General features: G+C 38.6%; 1 protein-coding gene across 1 annotated transcript in view; it reads right to left on the bottom strand.

The window, feature by feature from the left end:
• Positions 1-27,331, bottom strand: part of LOC145996594 (uncharacterized) — a 196,198-nt gene that overhangs the window by 65,618 nt on the left and 103,249 nt on the right. The gene's annotated exons all lie outside the window — the stretch shown is intronic.

Below are 27,331 nucleotides of genomic sequence, written 5' to 3'. Positions count from 1 at the left end.
TAATGAACACAAGACAAAGGTTACAAATGAATTTGCAAAAAAATCACTTTATACACAAAATACTGGGTTCAAATACTGTATAACACTGATAAATCAATATTATTCACAGCAATTAACAGACCAAGATAGAAACGAGTTGGAAAGTACATTTAACACTAAAGCAATATCAAACCATGAAATCTGTGTCTATGGTACAAGCGTGTCCTGCTTATACGTATAACTAACTAACTAACTCTCTAGCCTTCTTAAACCCGAAGGTTCATGGCTGCAGCAACACAGACCTTCCATATGTTCCTATCTTGAGCAAGATCTATATACTCTTTTCCATCCCTAAAGATTTCCTTTAGGTCCATCTGAACGTTGTCCCTCCATCTTCGTCTTGGCCTTCCTATAGGTCTCTTACCATCAGGTTTCCCAAAAAGAATCCTGTGAACTCCTCTTTCCTCTCCCATTCGTGCCACATGGCCTACCCACCTAAGTCTTCTTGATTTAATTATTCTAATAATATCTGGACATGAATACAAATTATGTAGTTCTAAATTATGTAACCTTCTCCACTCGCCTGTCTCCTCATCCCTTTTAGGTCCAAATATTTTCCTAAGGATCTTATTTTCAAATACTCTCAATTTATGTTCCTCTTTCAATATAAGGGACCAATAATTTTGAAATAAATTATTATTATTATTATGGCTATTTTTGGTTCGTATGAATCTGCCTCACACAGTAAGTTTATTTTATTGAATCACGTACAATAAGCAACCCTTGCAATAAGTCACTGGAAAGACATGTATGGTTGCACATATATTTAAGCATCTATAAATAAACAATAACCCGTTGTTCGACAGCCTTGGAACTACCCGACTACCAGCCTCCCTCCCACAATCCTACCTAGAGGTGTGGAGATCTTTAACCAGTAATTGGGTGACGTGTGGTCAGCACGTCGAACCCCAAACAATTATAACAGATATCCGTAAAGTATAATTATATTCTTGTGGTAAGGAGTCGTTGTCATTTAACAAACTTTGTTGATTTAATCCATCAGCATTAATTAAAATATAGTGCCATACTGAACATACCAACTTAACAAAGGCACATTGATTGCTAAATGAGTCATTTTCCTTGTGTTGCAGAGCAGGTTCAGTTTTTGGAGTATTCATGGACGTCCGCAGGATTTTTTCCAGGGAGGGGCAAGGAAGGTATTTTTTTCCAGGGGGGCAAATGAAGGCAAATTTTCCCCCAAAATAGTGTTTTCCCTAAAAAACATTGCTTAAATTTGAATTTATGGTGTTCATGCAATAATTAACACATATTATTGTGGCCAAAATGAAATTATATGTGTGAAATACATATTTTTTGGTTGACTTTCATTTTCCAGGGGGGGCCACGGTCCCCCCTTCCGGACGGACATGGGAGTATTATAATGCTTTACACAGTCCGTTCGAAGAATTTTGAGAATATTGATGTTTTGTCAGAGGGACAACCCCCGACTATTTTACAGGTTTCATCGTATTTAAGAAGGTAATTTTTCCGGCGCAACTTTCCTCCGTACAACATGTCTTTTGCCACTCAAGCTGAAGAGCCGATTCATAGGTGCAACGACCTTGGCAGAAAGAAACTCTGATTGGCACCATGTTGACAAAAGACTCAAGAAGTCCCGCAACCGACAGAACTTCAAGCGCTCGGATCCTAAGGTGACATACACTTTGGTTGAATACAAACAGATGCATTGGTAGGAAATGCGGTGATTTTATGTGCCGTCCCTTTCTGGGAAGTCGGGGACCTTTTGTAAACACACTTTCCCTTCATGCACACCAGGGGTCCTAAGCCAGGTCACCCCCTCCCACAAAATCTTCTCTTCATCTGGCTCTGGTTATCGGTCGCGCCGAAACGCACTGCAGGTAGCTAGGACTTTCTGGGTTAATTACTTTATGGTTCAGCATGGACATAGGCTTTTCAAATTGTAAGACACAAAATTCTACTGTTTGTTCCTTTTCTGGCGGGAGATGAATGACAAAGATGTCGCGGTTTCTTCAGGTTCCCACATTCAACCCTTGTGCTCATAACCTGCAATGAAGGGAAAGGCCATAATAAGCCTTTTGTAATGTACCGACTTCCTTGGTAACTTTCCACAAATTTTCAAGAAACATCTGCTTCTTTTTTGCCCTACTGTGTTGATTGGTCGACAATTGATGACTGTCAGCTAGTTCGAAGAATAGTTTGATCCGAGATGTGGTTTTATAGTTATCTTCTGTAAACACGAGATTCCGGTAGGATCACGGAGTGCTTGAGATCTCCTTTCATACATTGCGGGTGAAAATTCGATTTGATTTGGTTCATTTTACGTCGCTTTTCTGCCACATTTGGCTAATTGCGAAGATGGGGATTAGCGATGATATGATGAAATTGATCAATGGACACTACAAACACCCATGCCCAGTCCGGGATTTGAACCCGGGACACCTGGTATCGTAGCACGATGTACTAACCACTCCGCTACGGGGACCGGCGAAGCTGCCAGCTTGTCTTCCTCTCGAAAAAATTGAAGACTGATCAAGCACATGTTTGATCTCACATGTGATGAAGAATAAGTTACGTTTCATTCATGGAAGGAAACGACGTAAGTAGTCAACTTTTTATAGTAGTGTGCATGCTCTAGAAATATTACGTTTCAAAATTCTGCATATTTTTATGACTTTTTCTGATTTTTCTTCATTTAGCACCCACCAGTGTTGTCAAAGGTCCATCTACCCATAAGTTCTATGGGTTTTATTGGGTTCCGTTGCAGGGCCGGAAGCTTTTTTCTCGCACAATATAAATTCGGTCCAAGTAGTGTATTGTTCCATTAAAAAAAGGTTACTGGATCGTATTTAAATTGATCTGGAAAAAAATCCTGCACCGAATTTAAATTGATCCGTGAAAAAAAGGTTCCTGGACAGTGTTTAAATTCAGCCGCAAAACAAGGTTCCTGGAGCGTATTTAAATTTTACCGAAAAAAGAGTTCCTGCACCGTATTTAAATTCATACGGGAAAAAGTTTCTGGACCGAATTGAGGCCTAGAACCCATTTACACTTGCTGATTTTCTCTCCCGGATGTGAAATGAATTTATTTACAATACCTGGACCATTAACAACCCTGGCATTGTTAAAGATCAAGAAACGCATACATTCTAATTTGTTCTACAGGGTTCCGTAACAGGACCGGAACCTTTTCTCTCGCACAATTGAAATTCGTACCAAGTTGCGAATTGCTTCATTTCAATACGGAACTTGGACCCTATTTAAACTGATCCGGAAAAAAATGTCCGTTACCGTACTTGAATTCATCAGGTAATAAGTTTCCTGGACCGAATTTAAATTCATCTGGAAAAAAAATTCCTAGACCGAATTGAAAACTTTACAGATAAAAAGGTTCATTACGGTCCAGAACCCATTTACTCTTGCTGATTTTCTCTCCTGGATGGGAATTGAATTTATTTAAAATTCCTGGACCTTTAACTTCTCCTAACAACTCTGGCATCCACCCGAAAATGCAGACGCTGTGGCTGCTGCTTAGGCGGGAAAGTTGACTAGACAAACAAATAGAATTAATCCGAAGTTATATAACGAATAATAGATACTTACATAACAATATCATGAAATATGGAGCCAAATTACTTATCAAGCATATTCTGTTATTTACCTATCCCAGTGGGAGCGAGAATCTTTTGTCCTTGGTGATGAACTCGGTTCCTGCAAGACGGCATTTTCTAATTTTCATTTCTATTTGGGCCGACAACTCCGTGGTGGGAGTGGTTAGCAGGTTACGCTAGGAAGCAGTGTGTCCCGGGTTCGAAACCCGGCCTGGGCATGTGTCTTCTTTGAGATGGTCCTTTCATCAATTTAATCTTAACTCATTCTCATCTTCACGATTAGCAAAAAGGGTCAGAAAAGTGAAGTAAAAATGAACCAAGTCAATCAATCATTTCTATTTCGTTATTTTACGCTGCTTTTCTACCTCTTGAGTTAAATGCGACGATGAGATTGAATGATGACCCGAAGGAATAGCGATGCGAGAGACATGATGACCACACCTGTCCAAAGTCCGAAACTGGGACCTATGGTTTCGTAGCGCGTCATGCTCATGCTTCGGGAGTGGAATCCTTTGAATGAAAAACTATAAAAGTAGGGTGAAAGAAAACAACATTGTACTGTGCTAAAAAGCCATGTTTAGGTCTTCTAAGGAAAACTACAATTATTTAGTAAAATTAATTTTGAAGGACAAAGCCTCCGAAGTGTTTCTCCATTCGGTGATGCGTGGTCATCACATCGAATCCCATCTAGTTTTGAGAGCGGAATCCGCTCACATATTGATTTCAAGTAGCTTCCCAATTGACCTCACGATGTTGGGCCATCACAGAAATTTTGGAGTTCCTACCAGGGATCGAACCTTGAATCTGTCGTACTAAAGACGAGAGCGCAATATTTTTAGCGCGCGGGAATTTTGTTATTTCTATTGCCATCATATATTCAGTTGTGTACATACAAAGAAGATTACTTTTAAGAAATTAGATGTGTGCATAAAATTTCTTATATATCGTCATCATTCTCCAATGTGTACAGTACGACGCCACAAAGACTCGGGCATGTCCCATAGAATAGTGGTTAACGCTGTCGCCTTGCACTAAAGGGCGCCGGATTCGATTTTGCTATAAACAAAAGCCACGGTGTTCTCTACTTCTCAATTTTCTTCGATCAAATTTACATATCTAAGGAGTAAGGACTAATGGCATTGATCTTGGTGTCTCAAATCTAACAGAAGAGAAAATACATGGATTTTTAAAGACTGTCTAGATGCCATTAAGTTAATGAGTTCATTCTGCATTTAGATTCCCGAATAATGGCCGTGGATTTCGTGAGTCTAAATTCGTATTTTTTTATGTATGTATGTATGTATGTGTGTGTGTGTGTGTATATATATATATATATATATATATATATATATATATATATATATATATATATATATGAAGACCCAGGGGGAAAAACGATGAATGTCGATTTTTCGCCCATTTTGAGATTGCAGCACCATCTGATAGCTCAGAAGCTGTACTATAAGAATGAGAACGGCCTTGGTTGGGAAACGGTGAGACGTGCCTGAAAAACGCATTATTATTTTGGCATATATTGACGTATTTATGAATAGAAAAATCTTGTTTTTCATTTCCTGGCAAATCGTCTCGAATGAACATTCATCGTTTTTCCCCCTGGCCCTTCATATATATATAAAGCACGCACACACATACTGCACATATATGTAGGCTATATGGTATATTAATAGCTTGTTCGTTTTTAATGGTTTGATAGAAAAGAAATCTTAAGTTTTGTGCCCCCCCAAACTGATCAACCTAGCTACGTCCCTGGCGGCTGCATATTCGTCTGATGTTTTGAGAACGGGTTCTCACCGAACGAAGATCAAATTTTAAACTCGGATCGGGAAAGGATCACTGGAAAATTCCATTGCACGAAGACGGTTCAACACTTGATCGCGATCTAGGAACATCAAAACGAGTTTATCTTCTGAACGGCCATTCGAGACCGTTTTGGTGGCCGATCCTGGTTCACGATACTGACGCTTCGACTGCAGGCAGTTGTTTTTGAATATAAACAAAGCGGAAAGTGATATCGAGGGCGTGCAAACGCTAGAGATGTTGGATGTACAATGCTGATAATTCGAGAGTTGTGTAAAGTAAACTAAAAACTGCCAAAATAATAATAATAATTTGTGGTTCTGTGGTGCAAAGTCGAAATTTTTCTAAATACTGTACTTTCTATCCCAGAACACAAAACATGTGCAAGTGCAAGGTAAATTAGAACAGAGCAATGTTACGATATTGCTACATGGTGTTGCTACACGACATGACAATATAAATATATAAGAATTAAGAAATGAAAAATTCAAATACTTACCACAATACAGTAATAATAATAATAAAATATCTTTATTGAGCGGGCGAGTTTCAGCGTACGCTGTTCTCTCGCGAATGCATTTCGTAAGGCATTGAAGTCCCGTAGAAGAAGGTTCCATGCTTTCTCCTTATTCTTTTGTCTTATGCCGTCAGTTCTTTTTTAAGATTATTATTTCTTTACACCCTACTACATCCTTGTACTCGTCGACAAGGTTGATCAGTACATTTCTCAAATTCAGATAAGTTTGCAGCCCGAATTACTTTCTTCTCCTACACGTTGATACTTTAACACATCACACTATTCGGTGGGGTTCTTGATTGTCATTTGTTTTAGCCAACCAATCAGGTATAGCCTTACAAATTAATCTCGGATCATTTGAACGGAATCTCTTGAACGTCGTTTTTCGTTGGTGCAATGCAAATCTTTAAACCAAGTTCATTTAGAGTGGATCAAAATTGATCCCGCTCATCTGAACTTCGAAATAATCGGCGTTGGTGCACTCGGCTCTTATATAAAATGAATAGGTGCGGCGAACTATGAGTGTAACAGCAGATGATTGCGGTCATGGATCAGCTGACGCGGAGTGATACATCGAATCGGTGAGACCGTTTGTTTACAGAAGGTCTCAGGGATGGTGATTTAGACCTTAGAGACATGAATTTTTCGTTTTAACGAGAGCAACGAAAATTTGAAGAAAACATACTAAAATGTTAAACATGTATTAGCGTAGGTCTACGGTAAGGAGACAAAATTTCGGTGTTTCGGAATCTCGAAATATCGCGAATTATGCCATTTTTTTTAGAATAACCCCGAAATTTGCACTTTAACGCGAAAAACGACCCGAAATATGCAATATAAAATGGGAACAGTACCGATCTACAAACCGCGATATCTCGCAGTTAGGGGGGCGGTTAACGGGCCCTTGCCTTGCATATATGGTCTATATACTGAATATTTAAAGGTGAAAAGCTTTGTTATTCATTTTAGGTTGACTAGTAGTTCTTTGGTTAGTAACTTTTGTTTAATGTTCCATACCATAAACTAAATATTAAGGTTTTCTTCCCTAACTCTGCAGTAATTTGCCCTAGTTGAATTGTTCTCTGTTGAACAGCTCTCAAAGGTAACTTATCAAAAGTTTCATCTGCATATGATTGTATGAGAAGTACTGTACAATTTTGCCTAACTGTCCGGAGATTACCCACTTCCCCTACTGGGATTCCAGTAAGACATCCTCTGTCCCCCCTTAATCGTCGCGAATTTACTAATCTCCACACTTCGTACTACACCTTTACTGATTTATGGTGATGAAGATTATTATTATTATATAAGATATTTGCCAGGATATTACATATGTTACATATTTGCTCATTTACTTTAAATAAAACAACATATTTCGGTATTTTTTTCCTATTTTGATATTTTTCCTATAGCGATGTACATGAAGAAAATTTGTAGCTCATGTGATGTCTTTTTATCTAATCGATGAGGTGCATAATGCTTAGTCAACTAAAATCGACTGAAAAAAAAATAGCTACAGGACCTGTTATTTATCGAAATATGCTGGAGTTTCCCCACACCTAGAAACTTGGAATCGGTGGACAAGAAAGCTACTTTCCTGTACGTAGCAAGTTACATAATATGTTTCATTGTACAAAAAGTACAAAAGTAGCTATGTATTCTCATTCAATTGTTCTTTCTGTAGAAGGTTTTATAAACAAATTTGTTTCGATAGTTAGAAAGAGCTCTCTTACGTATTTACATATACATATTCTACAATAACTTGTGATGCGAAAAACAATTAACAGTTGACACAGTTGGTTTGTCAAATATGTACACGTTGATGTGCTTTTTTGAGTTTATAAATTTCATACAGATTTTAATTGGAACAAGTGATGTCCTTAAAATTATGTGGAATATGTACAAATAAAATAAATATCGAGTAGAATTCTGGAAATTGCTAGAATACTCGATTATTAATAATATTACATATGCTTTGATACTACATATTTATGTACATATTTCGAACTTTGATATTACATAAACATCCGGGGCCTAGTTATGATACACATACACGGCACTGAGCATTGACTAATCGTATGTGCTAGTCTAAAATCGGGAAGATGCATGTTTGGCGTTTCGATATAGTGATTTTGAAAATATATATCTGTCAGTATTTCTCTTTTATTTATTATTTGCTTTATTTTACTTCGCCTTTTGTGCTACTTTGGCGAATTTGCAAAGATGGGGATGAGTGATGATATGATGAAATTGATGAATGGACACTCACAAACATCCATGCCCAGGCCAGGATTCGAACCTGGGACTCTTGGCGTCGTAGCGCGATGTGCTAACCACTCCACCACAGGGGCCGGCAGCTGTCAGTATTGATTGATAACATTGTATTTCTTAGTGTTTGTGCTGCATTAAGTAGTGTTCTTTCGAGATTCTATTCTATTTTCTTGTAGCAGCGATTTCCAGTAAAAAATGGCCACGGTAACTCAATCGTTAGGGCGTCGGACTACCATGCGAGAGACCCATGTTCGATCTGGGATTTTTCCCACGGCTCCTGCTATTACAGTTGACTTTTAAGTGAAGACAATTTATTCTTAGTTTTCACAGCCTATATCCGGCGGCATCATGGATCTCAATAATCCACCGATGGTCGTATGAAATCGAAATATAATATAGCTATAAAAAAGGAGCTGATGAGATAAGAGGGTTCGGTGCGACACAACCAATATAACAATATAACATCACGTGCAAAATGTATACTCATGGCATAAGTTGATCCATGTGGGCCGGAGCCAGTGATGGCATCATAGTGGGGCAGGGGGGCAGGTGCCACAGTTCACAAGCTAAACGAGTGCACGAAAGAACTCGATCGGGATCCAAAAGAGCTAAGTTGGCAACAGTGCTCAGTTTTTAAATCTGACCTATGACTGATTGATCTAAGTTGTTTGTACCTATTATTAGCATTGCATGGCAGGTAAAAGTCACAATTCAGGACTTGGGCTGGTCTACTAAATCATAATTACACCAATTTGTCGTGTAACACCGTCGCCTTGTAATCAAGGGGTCCCGAGTTCGATACCCGGTGGAGGTACATAGTGGTTTCGATTCTACTTTAAACTATAGTTCCAGTCCCTATTAGCCTATCTGTGCATAACGTGGACTTAAAACAACAAATTAATCAATCAACCTATTGGTCGTGGTGCCTTTTAAACTTGGCATGACTATCAATAAACTATAGACAATAAAAACTATCAAGAAGTTCTAAATTCTTTGTACTTGAAGCGACTTTACTTTCATTAAACTATACATGAATTTCCATTTACATTAGACTGTGCTTCCGTTTTTGTTATTCTGTGGGGTTTCACACATAACACAAATCTGTACCAACATTCCAGTGATAAAAAATATATATAGAAAATATGGATGGGGAAATTCTTTTACTGGTTGGAAAATAAATGAAGTGCTCGGATGTAAAACATGGTAAGTGACATTTTGGACATTTTTTAATTACAAAGTAAAATGAGCCATCCTTCAATTTTAGAGTGAAATTGCCATGTTATACAACTTGCATTGGTCTTAGTGAAGCTTTCTGAAATTGGTAAACACAACACAAGAACAATTTATCTACAGTATTGCTTCTAATGACCTTTTTTCTTAATTAACTCAGAAGTGACCAAAATGTCACTTACCATGTTTTACACCCGAGTCCTTCAAATAATGATGGGAAAGAAAATGCACAGGGTGCGGAAATTTCCTTTCAATACAGTAAACGCATGCCATGTTTTCCTCAATATTCATATGCCATATTTCTAATTCTTGCTATGTTTCTATTTGAGGAAAATTTCACGTGTTAACACCTATCCGCCAATCCGAGCAGCGAATCGGAGACTTCCGTGGCAGAGAATTGTATGCAAACACAAAACAGAATGTACGAAGCCTACATCCCAAGAGAAGCACGACAGCTGCCTACGCAGACGACACAGCGATTTTTTACCACCAGCGTCAACGCTCCATACTGCGAGATGTACATGCAGCGATATCTACAGCAACGTGAAGAGTGGACAACGCAATGGCACATCAAAGTCACCGCAGAGAAGAGCACAGCAGTCCTCTTCACCAGAAGAATGAAACATTTCCGCCCACGGCTAAGATTAAACCAAAGAACAATACTCCTAGAGAATGTTACCTTGGAGTCATACTGGACAAAGGGAACAAGGTATCTGAACTGCTGGGAAACCAGGCACTTCCACTCCGCACCCGAGTAGCACTCTGCAAGATACTTATTCGCACTTTCATCACATATGCCTGTGTAGCATGGGGAGACGCTGCAACTACATCAACCGTTTCCAATCCGTCCAAAACAGAATGCTCCACATAATCTACGGCGCCGGTAATTCACCAGAAACACTCAAATCCACGACGACATGGCCATGGAAACTCTGTTGGAGTTCATGATGAGGGAGAGAACAACATTTTGGGCCTTCCAGCCTCACCACCAAAATCTCACATTTTATTGGTCAGGTCCCACTCGCCAGAAGAGCATAAAGGATGCCAAGACTGCATAGCTACACTAAAAGTAGATATTCAAAGTGAAGCAGCATCGCGCCTGGTCAGTACTTGGATGGGTGACCGTTCCACACGAGAATACTCAGTCTTCACTACGAAATTCGCCTGATCTTCAAGAACTTCTAGAACTTCCAGATTCAACTTTCACCCCACCTGAACACCCTGATCTAAGTAACCCTCTAGCAAAATATACCTCATCAACTCAGCCAGAAACAGCTTACCCAAAACATACCATACCTATTCCAAGTCCACTCAGGGGCATCACCACCATTAAGTTAATATTTTCGCAGCACACCTGCTGCTACCTTTATACCTTCAATTTGTCTAAGCACTACTGTACCTGGACCATACGACAAGTATTAAATCCCAAGTCAATCCTTACACTTGCGACAGTTGCAAGTGACATCAAAAGACTAATACGACTAACGCATATTCGGAGGCAAGGTCTCAAGACTGGAACTCCACGACATAGCAATCGCCACGATCCAGGATGCGAGGAAGCATCGATGTGAAGAAGAAGAGCGATGAAGATATACGTCCAATGTGCCAATATTTTCAAACTTGGTATGGCCCTTTTGGAAACATTTGTATTGCAAGTGTAGTAAGCAAAAAAAAAATATGATCTGTCAAACATTTCCCAAATTTTTATTTTTTCGCTCATTTATTTGGGGACGCTGCAATCCCATCAGCCCCTTGCATATGTCTCTGTATCCTACAAATATGACGTACGAAATTAGGAAGTTTTCGTCATATCATGAAATACATCAGAAAGTATGGTTTTAGTGCAGACACAACACTACATTCAAATTAATCTTAACTGACGCGCCACCACAGCTATAGCGCCTCGGTGCGGTGGCACCGTTCGCACCGCCCTAAAGCCGGCCCAGCCTTGCGATCTAGCTCGAATGGTATATATCATAAGGAGAAAAAGGTATTACTAGCTTTAAAACAATTAAAATTACACAGCGTGCGTCCTGCCGGGTTAACAATTGAAAAAAAAAACAACGTGCAAGCAAAACAAATACGTCTCGATTCTCCATAGAGGCACACAGTGGGATAGCACTTTAAACTGTAACCCCGTCTCGAATAACCTATTTCAGCATATAGCGGACTCAAACATTGACTTGGAGATTGCCCACCTTGGAAATCAAATCTGTGTTAGCCGTGTGGCAGCGACCGATTGGTCCACAACGGGTACATAAGATTAAGCTGTGATTTAAATAAGCAATCATTATTTGTCCATAATTCACTCGTTTCATAATATGCAAATCGTGTACAAATGGTACTGTGAATTTATTTTTATGAAGACACGTCAACTTTTCCAATAGTAGATTTACCGCTTCTGGTGGTGAAGTATTTTCAGTCATCAACTCACGACCTATTACACAAGAGTCTAGTACTAATTCCGGCATGCCTCATCATAAATTCCATCCAATCATCGCTATTAAGCTAAAAAAGGGAAAACAGCAACTCAGAAGAATACCAATTACAACAATCAAGCATAAACCTCCTAGCAGTATACGTGTTTCCCTCTGAATATAAATAACTTCACTTTGGAATCAAATGTACATATATCTCGACACCCCCCCCCTTCCCCCCGCATTTTCTTGAAAGCAATTCAGGGGGTTGCTTGTCAAACCTTTTCTGTAGCCCATACAGTGGCATGTCAAGCATTTTCATAAGGGAGGCTGATGCCTTCATTTTAAAGGAATGCTGTGGCATACTGATGAGGGGTATGGTCCAACCAACACCTGTTTTGGCACACTACTGACACTACTGTAGAAGATTAAAAGCATGCTTTCTTGTAGATGGAATTGGGAAATAATGTGTAAATGAGAAGAAGAAGAGCATTGTCCCGTGCAGTGCTTTGGTAAGGGGTCTGTGAGAGAAGCTACCTCTGGATAGGTGACCCCAGTGTCTTTGAGGTAACTGCCCGATAGATATGATATGAAAGGATAGATAAAAGAAAAAGTTTTATATTTTCCAGGACTTTTTACTACATTACCATGAATTTTGAGTAACTGATTATATTTTCTTTGAACGTACGTGTATGAAAATTCGTTTTGTACTGGAGTGTTGCACATACATAAGAACATCAAATAAGTGAAAAATCTTCAACGTAATTGCCCAGGCGCCAACTGTGGAGCTCAAGACCACTCAGCAATTTGTCTCGTATTGTTATTATATTTTAGAAATAAAGTCCCAGCGTTTAACAAAACAAAGATTTTCATAATTACAGCATACCCTTAAAGAATTCTCACAACTTAATTACTGCTCATAATCATCTCTTAGATTTTCAATTTGATACTTGTCAGTGTTCTATATTATTAACACTGTTCGTGGTCATATCGTCATCATGCAAATAAGTGAGAACAAGAGCTTAGGGCATGTGTTATGTGTAGGGCCCGGGACTTTATGTCCTATAAACTGTAAAATATGTAGGCAATTATGTCACTTTCCACTTTAAACTGTAGGTCCAGTCCCAATTAGCCTTTCTGTGCATAAAGCGGTGTTAAGAACTAACCCAAACAACTAACAAGTCCATGTGATGAAAATTCAAATATATTCCTTTTATAAGAATATTTTTTTCATTCTACCACAACTTAGTTTATCTCCCTAAGATACAAGTCCCCATTTATTTTCTTTCACCTTACGTCGACTAATTGCGCGAGGTAGAAAATGACCACCATACGTTCCTTGCCAGTGGTACCGCTTGCACCGTTACTAAGCCATCCGAAACCAGCTTGTTCCACCCCTTTTGGCGCGGAGACGCTCTCGCATATTGTTGTAACATTTATTCCCATATGTTTTGGTATGGAGGGCGGTGCTTGGGTTGCCACGTTATGGGGGCCAAGTTATGACCGTCAAACAACAGCGCACGCTTCGAATCACACGCCAGTCATCATGACGTCACAAGTAGTTCCTCTCTATTCACGCTTTACGAACACTATTGTGTTTCGTTGGTTCCTCGCTTCGGGGTTTGGTGCTTGTGGCTTCCTCTTACATAACGTTTAGTCAACGCAGTGTGTGACATGAGAAAGAACAAATGAATAACGATTCCTCGCAATACTCTTAAGTTTGCACGTTCCTCTCTTGGGGGTGCTGTGCTTGTCCGCACATTCTTTGTCAATATCTCAACTTCCATGGAGTGTATAGCAGCCACACCCAGATTCCCGGTATCCTCGGGAGTAGCTTTATTACGTGTAAAAACCTCGGTCAAATCAGAGCACTTTTAAAACTTCCTCGCTTTGGCGGGAAAAGTACAGCTTCCTCTTAATGGAGGGTGGGAAAACAGGTGTGTGTGTGTGTTAAAGGAAGGGGGGCCACAAGGGCTACTACCAAGTAAAAGAGGAACGAGGAAAAACACTCACCAGACAGGAAAAATCTACATTTTCACGGCCCCGAGCCTCATCTTCAGGTGTAGAAAGAAGGTGCATGAACATTGCGACGTGTCTCGTGTCTAAGTCTCCTGTGTTCAGTGAGTGTTTACTCTTTCCTCTTTTATTAATTTGCTTTATTTTACTTCTCTTTTTGTGCCACTTTTGACTAATTGGCGAAGATGAGGATGAGTGATGATGTGATGAAATTAATGAATGGACACTCACAAACATCGATGCCCAGGCTGGGATTAGAACTCGGGACCCCTGATGTCGTATTGCGACTTTCCTCTTTTACTTGTTATATATATATATTATAATATATAACAAGTAAAAGAGGAAAGTTATACAATAGCATGTTATACAATAACCCCATTGATTATAAGAGATAATAGCATTTTTAGCAATTATTACAGAAAGGAATAAGCTTGAGAATTCGTTTCTTCAGCCGAAACTATCACTCACATGGGTAATTGCTCTCGCTTTGTGTCCATCAGTAGACGCTATTGCCTTGTAACCAAGAAGTCGCGGATTCGATTTCTGGCATCTACTTACTTATTCTTACTTACGGCCTAGAATCCGGCGTTGAGACCGCCTTTATGACAGTGACTTTCTGTTGCCGCATTTACCTACGAAGAAACTGGCCATCAAACAACCAATTGTGTTTGGGCAAGAAGCGGCAAAAATAAAAGCCCTCCTCCCTGAAGCAGCCAACAGAGAAACAGGATTTTGTCAAAATAACCCTTCTGCGCTATGATTGCACACCCGATTCTAAGTGTGTTCTAAATCTAGTCCCCATGTATGTAGTTGTGATAAATTTTGTATTTACCTATCCCATTTGCTATCTGGAAATGAATTGCTTCAACATAGTTTGTTTATTATAATAAAATGCTACTAATACTTTTGTAATACGCAGACACCCCTTTTGGAAGGGGCACGTGCCCACGTGCCAAAGGGCAGGGGGTACTTGCCCTCCCTCCCGAGATATCAGAAAATACTTTACATAATTCAGATTTTGATTTTGTAGCTTGAAAACAAGGACGAGGTCTGCCGTGAAAGAGAGTAGATTATGCTGGGGATGTTTATGAGAATTCTCTTATCTGGGGGAAAGCATCAGCCCACATTAAGCACTGCTGCCCCCTGAGAAAAAAAAAAAATCTGTGGGTGCCCTTGCCGCGTGCCCGTCCGGCTAAATCTGCCAATGCCCCCCTATCCACTCCCCTTTTACTATAAAAATGTTTTCACCAAGAAAAAATCATTCTTAGCTTCTGCTTTTTCATCTACTGAACAAATAGTTTGCTGAAGTTAGAACATGGTATTTGAAATTGGTATTTACAAATGTTTTCTGCTTTCATATTCTGTAAGTTGTTATTCCCAAATACTAATTGATTAATTGATTTGCTATATTTTACTTCGCTTTCTGTGGCACTTTTTGGCTAATTCGCGAAGATGGGGATGAGTGATGGATGATATGTTAAATTGATGAATGGACACTCACAAACATCCATGCCCAGGCTGGGATTCGTAGCGCGATATGCTAACCACTTTGCAACGGGGGTCGGCTATATTCCCAAATACAACTACTATCTTGGAGGATGCAAAAAGTTATGACTTAATTTTATTTTATTTAAGGAAAACATTTTTCTTACTAATTTTTATATTCAAATCCGATTTTTATTTAAATCACAGTTTGTGATTTTTAAGGTGAAAATGTGCGTAAAGTTGCTAGTATATTTTTCGACACACTGTGTATAAATGTACAGTTTGATATAAAATTGATTGATTTGATTTATTTTACTTCGCTTTTCTGACACGCTTGTTGGCTAATCGCAAAGATGAGGATATGATGAAATTGATGAAGGGACACTCACAAAAACATCCATGTTCAGGCCAGAATTCAAACCCACGATGCCAGGGGGGTAGCGTGCTGTGATAACCAATCTGCCACGGAGGTTGTCAGTGGTATGCATAAGTAGACAAGTAAATTGTCCATCACCATGTTTATTTTCTTTGCTAGGCAATGGGAGCTTCAGGAATTGAATCAAATAGAGAAACAAGTTATTGACAACTTCTGCACCAGTATAATCAATAATCCATTCCTTAAAAGCACATAGGATGCAAGAGAAGAACTAGTGAAATAAGTCGTAGACAATTTACCGAGCAATATTAGTGCCATGGCCGTATTTAGAGGGGGGGTTTCTAGGGTTCAAACCCCCCCCGAAACTTCTGACATGTTGGATTAATGGATGTTCAGAAACCAAAATCTGTAACAAATTTTCAATTTTTTTTCGAAGCATCACAAAAATACAAGGAGACACTGTTGAAACGATCGAGCTAGAATTTTCATACATTTGGAATTCTGAAAGTTGAGTGAAACAGGATTTATTCTCGGATTCGCAGCCCACCGGCGACCCCTCCATTATCACTTCTGCTGTCATCTTTCCAGTGTTGTTCCTGAGTCACAAGGAATAAGATTCCCTTATGATTGTCCCAAAATTCCATTTCCAGCTTTAAAAATTCCCCGTCCGATAAAGTCGAAAATAAACCCCCCTTGATAGGAGTTGAAACCTAGTACCTCCAGTTTCATAGCGCATTACGTTCGCGATTGAGGTTACAATCCATGCACCAGGCTAAGCTTTTAAAGAGAATAACTGGTTCCACACTTTTCAAAATTCCAAAAATTTAATTTTAAAGTCAAACAACAAAAACTTTATGACTAAAATTTCCATCTAACTTTTAAAGTTTTTTCTTGAAGGTATCTAAAGTTTAATGACGAATTAAAATAATTGTGCATTTCAGTACACACTGTATGAAACGTAAAAGAAACAAAAATAAACTTATGCTGGATATTCACTCATCTGCTGGATTGAGTAAGCTCCCTCAAGGATATAACAATAATATAATTATTATTATTATTAGTATTATTATTATGGAATAAAATTGTTTTATTATTATGAAATTTTAATTATTATTGTACAATTATTATTATTATTTCTATTATTCAAATTTCTGGCAACGCCCTGGGAACAATTATGAATGAACCCCCCCCGAAAATTTTTCCTGTCTACGGCCGTGATTAGTGCATCCCACTCTTACACAAAAATTCATTTTCGGAGTTTAAGATGTTTTTTGATCATACCATTCCTTTCTATAGTCTCAGGTACGTATCTAGATACAGTATGTAACATTGTTATTCATACACATAGAATTTCCAAGGAAAAAATGTCATATCTACTACTAAATATAATCATTCTCGTATGTACCTGGAAATTAATGTTAATGAAGATTTCACCAACAAATGTCAATAAAAATTAATGTTCAAAGTGTATAAACAGAGCATATAATTTGTGTGAAAAGAGAAAAACACGCTGTTTCATGCAACATTGTTATTCGTACAGGCAAGAGTTTCAATCTTCCTCGCATACAGCGCCACTGCTATTTGGGCGATTTCGTGCAGTTTGCAACTTCGTAACAAGTTTGAACATGCAGGTGCACTCCTCGTCAAGCGGAATGCTGGTATAGGTATTGTTGTAGGCCTATCGTATATCTATCAGCGTGTTCGAAATGGGCAAGGTGAAGGAACTTAGTTCCCATCTGAAGGATGTTATTATAAATTTGGCCCTAGAGGTTATTCGTTAAGAAAAATTGGACAAACAGTCAATAAATCACACTCCACAGTTCAATACATAGTAAACAAATTTAGAGAGGAAGGTTCAACATAGAATGTGTCGAGAAAACCAAAAGAGAGATGGTTGAATAAACGTGATGAATGCTATATTTTAAAAAGAGCGTGAAAAAACCCCCGTCTAAGTGTTCCTCAGTTTATTGATGGTATTGTGGATGCATGTGTCTATTTGCACATATTGAAGAACAATGTAAAGAAGAGTGCCCAAAAAATGGACATGCCGCCTATCTACAGATTCCAACAAGACAATGACAGTAAGCATAAGGCATGAGTTAACATGAATTGGCTAATATGGAATGTGCCCAAACTACTACAAACAACAGCTCAAAGTCCAGACTTAAATCCCATTGAGCATTTATGGGCAATTTTGAAGAGGTAAGTCCATAAAGCAAGCGTCAAGTCCAAACAAGAGTTGAAAACTGTTGTGCAAGCCGAGTGGAATAAAATAAGCTCTGAAACATGTCGGAAACTGGTGAATTCTATGAACAGGTGTTAAGCATTGATTAAAGCCAAAGGATACACATCAAAGTATTAGTCAGTCAATTTGCTCTGAATATACTTTTTTTCTTTTATATTATTAAGTGTACGAATAGAAAAGTTGTACAAAAAATGGAATGTTTATCTTTCAGTTTCATTTAATTTATTATTGTCATTGGTTATACAGAATTTGTATAAGATTTTATGTTCCTAATGATATTAGTTATTGAATTGTAAAGAAAATAATTGTAAAGAAACAATTTCAAAAGAGTGTATTTCCTTTCAGATATTAAAGCATTTTCTTTGAAAATCTGTGTACGAATAAGAACGTTACACACTGTATATATTTGGGGGGGGGGTCTGAACCACGTGTCTCTTTATGATAATAATAATCATAATTGCTTAAATTAAAATATTTATATTGTAATTATATTAAATTAATTAAATACAGGGGGTGCCAAAAATGTATACACGCATTGAGAGATGTTATCTATGTAATTAGTTTTCAAATTGGATTGCATTGTATACACGCATTGAGAGATGTTATCTATGTAATTAGTTTTCAAGTTGGATTGCATTTCGGTAGCAATGTGTAGTATGTTGTTTGCTCAAAAGATGGCTTTAATGAAATGAATGCTTTTGTCACCATGGGAAGCAAGGTCGTCATTCGATGAGTGCAAGACCATTTTGAAGTGTTATTTGCAATTCGAGAACGTTGTACATGACTTTCAACACCCATAAGAATTTCTCGCATTTTTGATAAGTTTGAGATGTGTGGTACTGTGTGTGATCTGCACAAGGGAAAATCTGGGAGACCTCACACAGCAAGAAGTCCCGTTTCTTCTGCTATGGTGCTATGGTGTTGAAACAGTTTTCACAATTGCCACAGAATGACAGAAGTCGACCAAATAATGTGCACATGAGATAGGAGTTACCAGAACAAGCATACAACACATTCTTAAAACTGTAAAATGGAAAGTTTTCATCCAAAGATTATTACATGCACTGAATGAAGACGAGTCCACATCAAACGATGAGGCCCAGTCAATTGACTTCTTTTTCCACACAAGCCTGTGGATTTTCTGAAGCCCAATACTCACATTTATGTCGGTTCACCGTTCCATTCAATTCAAACTGTGCTTCATCAGACCAAACCATTTTCCCACAAACTCCTCATCCTCTCACACCATGTTTTGGAACCACTCACAATAATGTGCTCCTTGAACGATGGTGCTCCTTCCGAAATGTTCTTCCGAATTTACTGATGTAACCCAAAATTTTCGCATTTCATTTTAGTTCCTGTCTTGCAAAGAAGATTAACGTTTCATCTTCGGTGAGTTTTATTACTACACAGACATGTTTGTAGCAGTGGTTGTTATAAGCACAAAGTTTTAGGAACAACACAATAAAGAAACAATATGCTCGAAAGTCAAAGTTTTATAGGCTGTCAGAATGTCTGAAAATGCAATCGTTTCAATCATCACTTTCGTCTTGCAACACGAAAAAAAACCAAAAAAAAACATGATGCTATGTCTCAGTAAAATACTTTACATGGCATCCATTTCAAAGAAAAAAGTAAAGAAAGTTACTTTGACTGTGCGGGGATTCGAACTTACGATTTCAGCTTATAAAGCTGGCTGATGTTCACCTGAAACATAGGAAAACTCCTATGGCATATCAATTTTAACTCAATACTTCTACTTTTCATTCAGGACTTCACAACAGATAAACAAAGACACATATTCATGTCTTACCAGGGACCCATTCCGTAATAATGCGTTCTGCTAACCACTCCGCCATGGAGGCAGACTTGGGCACTTGTGCAGGAACCAGGCCCGTACCTAGAAGGGGGGCAACTGCCCCCTCTCAGAGCCTGCTCTGCACCCCCCCCCCCCCCGTGAAAAATACAGAACACATTCCTACCTGGAATTCTCACTAATCTTTACAATTATATCCTGTATAACTCTAGCAACATAACAAAGACATTTATTGATTTTGTGATTTATGAAGGTGTGTGGGATTCCATATAATGTCCTATCAGTATTGGGGTAAAATTCACTTCCAGATTCAGACTTCGTAAAATGATTTCGCAATTTTCAGTATTTAGAACAGTTGTGACATTTTGAGTAGTCTTGTATTAAAGGTGCGTAATGTATTTAGACGTTTTTCTTGGATGTGTTGCTATGAAGTTTGAACTGCATAATTTTTTGTTTCCCAAGTCTACCTTTTGGTAATAGCGATTCATGTGATAGAGAGAGGGAGTGGATATTTGATTTTTGTTACTTAGCGTTGCTTTTCTGCCACATCTAGCTACTCGTGACAATGAGGGATGACGTGAAATTTATGAACAGGCACTCACAAACAGTGCTGCAACCACAGGGGGGCAGGAGCATTGTCCCCCCCTAAATCTTGGACGGAAGTCCAATCCTGAGGGGGGGGGCAAACATTGAAGTAAAGAAACATGACTAGCAGAATCTAAGAATAGCAAGACAAATGAATACTCAAGATGGAATTAGTTTTCAAGTGTTTCTTGCATTTTTCTTCCAGATGGATAAAGGCACTTGCAGGGGGCACAAAGGGGCAATTGCCCCCTCGATCTCAAATTTTATACAAATAAAAGTACATTTCGTAAAATGTTCTTGCTCGCTTTGCTCGCATGCACAAATAAGATAAGCAACATAGGCGTGTGTTACGATATCCATTTTATAAAGGAAAAGTTAAGTCTTAACCCTGACTGTTTCCATAGCATCTTATATATTGCTCTCAGAATTTTAAACGGCAGTAAAAATAAATGACATTCGCAACTGCAAAGCTACCAATGGGATTGCATAAATTAAGGACAGAAGATGCCATATTTCGATTGCTTGTAACATCGAAAGAAGAATTAGACAAACAAATAGTGACTGAGGAAAGTTGCTGGCCTTGATGTCCTGTAAATGCTGTGAAAGCTGTCGGTGCTATCAGGCAGCATCCTATGAATATAGGTTCAAGAAAATGACAATACATTGTGCCTGTAGCAGACGTTGTCTGTTAAAGTACCTCAGGCACAACCTAATTTTTTGACAAATAATTATGTCGACTCATCTGCTATGGAGTGGACTCTCCTAATTTTATTCATATATCGTAAGCCATTCTGTGACTGGCAGAAATCAGTATCAGCATTAAAAATAAAAAACCTGATATTTGGGGTTTATACGCTTCTGCTCAAAAAGTGGTGGCGATAAGCGGCCCAGAGATCTCGTGCCGCGGAAATGGGGTAAGGCGAAGGAGGCCCTTATATCGTTCGGTTTCGTACCATAGTCATTAAGGAAGGTATTTTTCATAATGTAAAGAGGATACAACATTTTCCTCTATAAAAGTTGATATGAAATATTAATGATGACTCTGTAATCTAAGAAGTCATTGATCAATCAAGGGATTCCTTTTTGTTTTTCGGGAGTCAAACACATGTATTTCAACAACACAATATTTTGCAAAATGATTAACGTAACATGTAACCAGTAGGCAAACATTGTCTGTATTGATGCAAGAGTCTTTCATTTGAAGCAAATAGAATCCGTGGTGGAGTAAGGGACCCATGTTTTCATGTTTTAGCAAGAAGGCCTACAAAAAATGTATGTATTAGAAATTCTTACTCAAAGTGTAGATAATATGTAACCATTATTATTTAATTAATTTGATTTTTCTTGCATAACACAACACAATGGTGGTGTTGGATTCTCGTTAGATTCCTTTGTGCGTAAGAATCTTGCATACTGGAAACTAGAGGGAATCATTATGAAGCATGATTTATAAAGGGCTCCCTTAATCAGTTCTGCAGAGAGGTCCAAAGCTGTTGGTACATATTAATCGTCTATTAACATTATCGACCTGTGAATATCAAGTAGATACAGTCCCTATTAGCCTATTTATGTTAAACTTTATATTCTTTGGCAATCTGGAAAGCTCATTATCGAAATATTGTTATTTAATGTTGCTCGAAGTGTTTTTTGTTCGTTGGAGTTTCAAGATATCATCCCTTTTCTGTTACTTATCTCTTTTGGGGGAGGGGCAAGTGCCTCTGTGTACCCTGCTATATCTGCCAATGCGACACAATATATTAAAAATTCCCCCCCCCCCCTTACAAAGAATTCCTGGCTACGGGCCTGGCAGGAACCATAGTTTCATTAGGTGTGCTGTACGCATTCCGGATTTTCCGAGTGTGTCCCGGAAAGGTAATGTGTCCCAGTGCTCCCAAAAGTTTCTTCTTGATGCACTAATATCCCCAAATCGGGTGGGAAATGTAGAAATGGTTAAGACGAATACTTTAATGAACATTATTTTTGTTGAAATACATGGATGTAATTATAATGTTAATATTACAAAACAATCTAACTGTACATTGAACACTGTAACTGAACTGAACGGTTCCAGGCTGGTGGAATAAGCGTGGAAGAGATTAATGGTGAAACAGACTACGCACAGAAGGGCACAACTGCGAAACGTAAAACACAGAATCACAAAAGGAACAAGAGTGAAACGGAACAAGTGCAAATGGAATAAACGTGAAGGAACAAGCACGAAAGGTTTAAACGATAAACTGAATAAACGTGAAGGAAGTGTGAAAGGTTTAAATGAGAAATGGAAAAAGTGCGAACAGAATAAACATGAAGAAACAACCGTGAAAGGTTTAAACGGGAAACGGAATAAACGTGAAGGAACAAGCATGAAAGGTTTAAACAATAAATGGAATAAATGTGAAGGAACAAGTGCAAAGGGTTTAAACAAGAAATGGAATAAATGTGAAGGAACAAGCACGAAAGGTTTAAATGAGAAACGGAATAAACACAAAGAAATAAGCTCGAAATGGAATAAGAGTGAAAGAAAGAACAGCAAATCGATTAAGCGCCAAACCAAAATTGAAAACCGGATAAGCACGAAAGGAACAACTGCGAAACGAATTAAGCATGAGAGGCACAACCAAGAACATTTCACATTTGCGCTTAATCACTTTTGTGGTTGTTCTTGCGACCCAGTCACTACCAACAATTATCAAGTTACAAGAATACTTCGAAGCACTTTGACTTTAGAATGGCGCCGCTCAATGCACTTGCCGACAACAATTATTAGCAATAAGGTCCTTTTCTTTGCAGTGGTTCCTCACTGGAAGAGAAGTGGATCTGGATATTTAGGAAATTTAGCGTGGAAGAGATCGAGGTTTGGGCCTTTTATCTGTACTAGAATTCGACCTCGCTCTTCTCTGCACAGGAGCGTATGTTCTCGATCAAAAACTCACTCTGGATTGATGAGCGAAATAAACTGGAAATAGATGTCGTTGAAGAGTGTGTGATTCTCAAAGACTCAGTTTTCTAAATTATCACGTGTCAAGTTTCACATATTTTTAAGAACAGAAGAAATGTGCTTGAAAAAAAAAATCCACAGGAATGAGAAATATAGGTATTCAGGAAACGAGATGACAGAGCCGAAGTAAGTCTACGTCTACTTAATGTTATTTTTCGTTATTAAATTGCATTCCCATACATGAATCTATTAAGGTACAAAATAGTTTTCTTCTTGAATTTTTGTGACTTTTGCTGCAAAACAGGTCTCCTAAAATTAAGCTAAAGGTGGTGTTTTCACTTTCCTCCTGAAATACCATCTTACGAACCCTTCTGGTACAGTGACATTGGATGATTTTTTTTTCGAGATAAAGGAACTAATTCACATACTGAAATTGCTCTATAACATTAATAAAAACATATCAAAAGTTCCCGGTGATCACCCTGTCACTAAGTCCACCATATTGAAAAATGGCGGATAAATTCAAGTTTCCTCGAAATAAGGGAACTAATTCACAAGAAGCTGAAATTTGGTACATAGCTTCATTGTAAGATTAATAACAACAAATGGATTCCAGTCCACATTACACAGAGTGGTGGATCCAGAAGTTACAGTTGGGATGGACAAATTTTAGTTGGGTACTTAACCTCAGCGAAAATCAATTCCAAGCTACACGTGCACTGTTAAGCAATATATCGTACTGTACACTGGAACCAAGGTGACTTCCATGTTCTACAAATTAAGAGGATTGTTCTACATTATTAGGGCCCAGGGCTTGAATAGATGGATAAATTTTATATCATAATTCTACAATGTGTGTTTCAAAATGATTTGAACGATAAGAAATTGTTCCACGAGCGTTAAAACACTATCAACGATTAAAATTGAATTGAAATACTTTCGACCACATCCTCGAGTTTTGTTTGGCATGGTCATAGTAGTTTGAGGTTCTTCCGCCAGGTGGCATGAGTGACAAGTTGCAAGATGGCTGCCTGTGGAGCAGAGAAAGCATTTTGCATCCTACAATTTCACGTTAGTCAGTCTGTTGTGAGTGTTTCGTAAAGAACGCCATTTGCAATTGGTATCAACAATTCAAGACAACATGATGCATTTGCAAGGGAAAATCAACTGGTAGACCTTCCACGTCTGAGGCAGATGTTGAGAGAGTTCGAGTTTGTTTCCAAAGCAGCCCTCAAAAGTCTACAGCGAGAGCTAGTCGAGAACTTCAAATGTCTCGAACAACTGTGTGGCGCATAGTGCGTAAGCGTTTAAACATGTATCCCTATCGAGTGCAGTTGTTACAACATTTAACACACAATGATCACAAGTCCCGCAATGAATTTTGTGAGTTATTCCAAGGGTTGTACAGTGATGATGATTCTTTTAACAAAGTGTGTTTTAGTGATGAGGCTACATTCTATGTTACGGGATGAGTAAACAAAAACATGCTGAAACGGGTCTGGGAAGAATTGGACTACAGAACTGATGTATGCAGGGTAACAGAGGGGGATCACATTGAGCATTTGTGAGTTACTGTATTACAATTTTTACCACTAAAACTTGGACAGTTACAGTACTTATGTGCAAAATTTTAAGTAAATTGCACAATTAATAAAAAAAGTATAAGGAGTTGAAATTGTTCAAATCATTTTGAAACACGCTGTATATCATTGTTATCACTGTTATCATAAACTGATTCGATATGAGGAGTAAAATAAATAAATAGGGAAAACAAAAACCTATTCTCTCAAGGGATCTCTGCTTCGGAGCCCTTTTGAGACATACTGTACAGAGGTTCAGATCCAAATTTAAACTGTAGGTCCAATTCCGATTAGACTATCATGAGCATGAAGTGGACTTTGACTTTAAAAACTATTACCGAGTCTGTAAAACAGAACATTCGAGTTTTCAAAAATATTACGCATGAAAATATATCTAAAGACCTGACAGTTGGGAGAGGTGATCGATCGCCCCTACCTTTCGGAAGAGAAAAGAAAGAAAGAAGAGTGGAAGGAAAGGAATCTGATTCCCTTTCTCTATTTTTTTCTCCCCATCACTCTTTCTTCTCAAAAAAGGGGGGGGGAGAGACAGACAGAAAAATAGATAGATATATGCAAGAGGAAGGAAAGATTCTACTTTTAAAAATGTTTCAGAGTTGAACTGAAAATATTAAAAGTTTTGAGTGACAATTTACTTCTTCCTAAACGAATTGTCAAAATAAGTAAAGGGGAAAGTAGGTAATGAATAATGCCCAAATACAATTCTGTGCTAACAAAAAACAGTACTAGTAGCATTCAGACAAGTACAGTGGGGATGTCACCACTGTTCTCCCTCTGTTTTTATACAAGAGATTTATCAAAGGAGGTGAACAGTCGCAAGTCCATGTGCTTTATGTGAGTGGGGAGTAAAACCATCATTTAAAACCATATCCCTGGTATGGATGGACCTATACGAAATTTTGGTCAATGCTAATAAAGTATCAATCCAATATAAAATTGCAATTGACCTCCTTCATAAATGTATGTTACAAGATGACTGCAATGCAAAAGAACCTGCTTATTTAGACATTTACTATTAAAAAAGTAAGAAATGGAGATTATATATTTATATCCATAAAAACTACAAAACTACATACAGAAGGCTGATCGGGCTATATCCGACCGATTTGGCAATGCTGCTTTCTATGTGTGTAGTTGCGCCAGAACCTTGGAACCAGCCTTGAAACCAGTGTTGTGTCCGAGCTTGCAGTTGCTGGAGCGTCGTGTTCGTGCTACTGAAATGCTGCCGAAAATTAACCGTTACTGGGAAGGGTACATCATGGCTCTTTTCCACACACATTTTTCGTACAACCAAATAGTGAAACAGTGTCGGGAAAATAGTTTAACCATCGGATTGACCACAGCTAACTTCCTCCCGTGCCACACTGCAGAACGCAAGACAAACTGTACAAAACTTGGCAGGGTCAAAATGGAAGACAGTTGTCACACTGGATGAGGCCTACATTTATCTCGCGCGTAATGGTAACATTAGGGCAATTACGTGACACCTCTGGCAAGGGACGTACCGAGTTTTAGCACCACTGCCGAGAAAGTTTCCCACAGGGAATCATGATTGTCGCTGGATACAGTTACGAGGGGAAGTTGGAGATATGTAAGGTGGAGAAAAACAAACGTGAATGCTGCCTACTTCCAGGAATCCATTATGGCCCCAATCTATCGGACAGACATCCCTCGTTTGTACGGAGCCAACAAGAACCAGATGTGGATCCACATGGACAAAGCATCCAGCCACACCGCTAGAGCATCCCTCCAGTTTTATCAGGACATGGAGCAGGAAACAGAAATCCATGTTATTCCCTTTCATGACATTCCTGTCAAAAGCCCTGATGACAGTCCAATGGATTTCTGCGCATTTGTACTGTTAAAACAACGTCTACAACATCGTCACCCCCCCCCCCCCCCACTGACCTATGGAAAGCCATTAAGGAGGAATGGGATGGAATTCCTATGCATATGCGCCAACGTAGTTTGTTGCAGTGGAAATTGCAATGTTGGGCGATAGTCCATACTGCTGGCGGTCCCACAGAACACAACCGGTGATGGCAGCATGACTTTTCATAGGGTAAGTACAATTTACATATAGGTTGAATATAACCCGATCAACCTCTGTATTGACAAAATGACAAAATATTGCATTAAATTAAAATATATTTTTAGATATATCGAATTGGTAAAATTATTGGTAATACACCGTAATTCCTACATTGGCTGCTACCGATAAAGTACAGATTAGTCTGTGGGATCTCTAATCACCAGTATTTGAAAAAATTGCAGCAAGGGGATTCTAGTGTTTATCCTTCAACCAACAGGATAGTATACAGATTTTGCATATGGTTCCCCAACACAAACATCAAAAATTGCAAGTAAAGGGGGGGGGGGGGTCCAATTAG

The sequence above is a fragment of the Lepisma saccharinum genome, chromosome 12, assembly GCF_977018435.1.
Source record: "Lepisma saccharinum chromosome 12, izLepSacc3.1, whole genome shotgun sequence".
In the NCBI taxonomy this organism is placed as follows: domain Eukaryota; kingdom Metazoa; phylum Arthropoda; class Insecta; order Zygentoma; family Lepismatidae; genus Lepisma; species Lepisma saccharinum.
Note: the sequence above shows the minus strand (reverse complement) of the source record. Positions and strands in the feature narration are given on the sequence as shown.